This window comes from Arvicola amphibius, chromosome X (genome assembly GCF_903992535.2).
Source record: "Arvicola amphibius chromosome X, mArvAmp1.2, whole genome shotgun sequence".
Classification (NCBI taxonomy): domain Eukaryota; kingdom Metazoa; phylum Chordata; class Mammalia; order Rodentia; family Cricetidae; genus Arvicola; species Arvicola amphibius.
The window spans coordinates 6,384,033-6,385,356 of record NC_052065.1 but is presented as its reverse complement, the minus strand read 5'-3'; the positions used below and the strand labels follow the sequence as shown (position 1 = coordinate 6,385,356).

At 50.3% G+C, this 1,324-nt stretch overlaps 1 non-coding gene across 1 annotated transcript; it reads right to left on the bottom strand.

Moving 5' to 3' along the window:
• Nucleotides 1-202: 202 nt before the first annotated feature.
• Nucleotides 203-275, bottom strand: Trnav-uac. Its single transcript has one exon. It is a non-coding gene; the product is annotated as a tRNA-Val (tRNA).
• Between the last annotated feature and the right edge of the window lie 1,049 nt (nt 276-1,324).

Below are 1,324 nucleotides of genomic sequence, written 5' to 3'. Positions count from 1 at the left end.
CCTGCTTCCACTCTGGGTTATTTCTCCGACCAGGCAATAGAGGCTGCGACCTTGATTGAGACGAAGGAGGTGTCTGTCGCTTCGCTTCTGAGATAGAAAGGTGTCAGGAAAAATACAGGTAGAAGAAAGAAAAAAAAATATTGTCTCAGGCTTTTGGTTTTATGCTGACAATTAGTATTTAGAGAAAAAAAAAGCAGAGCTGTGGTTCCACTGGGGCTCGAACCCAGGACCTTCTGCGTGTAAAGCAGACGTGATAACCGCTACACTATGGAACCCTCATACCTCCGCTGCCGTATAACAAGCCTTTTCAGAGGGTGCAGCCAGACGCAGAGGCACCACAGGAAACCCTTCCCTCCGCCGTGGCTCCGCCCCTTCTCAGAGGCGCGGAGTTCAAAGCCGGATTTTGACCCTTTGGCTCGGGAGAAAGCCCACCTCGTGGCCCCAGAGTCGCGGCCACCTGAAATAACTTCCTGACCCCAAACTTTTCCTCAGCAGTGGCGAGGCCATCTGAAGGATGGGGTTTCCCCTATTTAGGCACCGCTGCCTCTGGTACTTTCCCTCGGCTGTGTCTTCCTTTCCCAGTTAAAGCGGCTGCACTGACTAGCGCTGCCCGAAGGAAGTCCTGGGAAATGGCGCCGCTCGCGGCAGCATCTAGGCTCTTAGCAAGGAGGATTAGACCGGGACTGCCCAAGATGAAGAATCAGGCACTGCAGAGTGTGCTTGGGGTCATATTTATGATGACATCTGACTTGCCAGGATTGAAAAGGGACCAAGGCTGCAGCTCTCTTACCTCTCCCAGCATGTTCCCCTTTCTGAAGTCACCAAGGGGTAAGATTCTCACGGCTTTTCCTTCAGTCCCATTTGTCTAGGGCTAGAAGTGGTATGTGGTATCCAGGCCAGCTCTTGGTGGTTGTCACAGAATAGCGCCAGCCACATAACTTGAGAGGTTTGGTGCAAAATGAAAAGGATCCTAGTGTTTGTGAGGTTTTGAATGATTTAAATGGTGGCCACAGTGCCTTACATCCAGCGCGCTGACCCTGCTTCAAGGAATGTAAGATTTTGGGACTCTCCATCACCAAGGCTCCCAGGTTGCTTGCTTGCTTTGCATTGTGTCCTTTTGCTTTCTCTAGGGCTTCTGAATAGACCTTTGTCATCATCCTAGGATTGCTCAGCACCCTCAAGCTTTAAAATCTACTAAAAACCATTTGGGGGTGTCTTTAGCCATCATGGTGGACACGACCTAGGCTGGCAGTTGTTGTTTCTCCTGGCATCTTCCTCTGAGGCTGGCAGGATAATGGAGATATCATACTGATTACAAATAAGA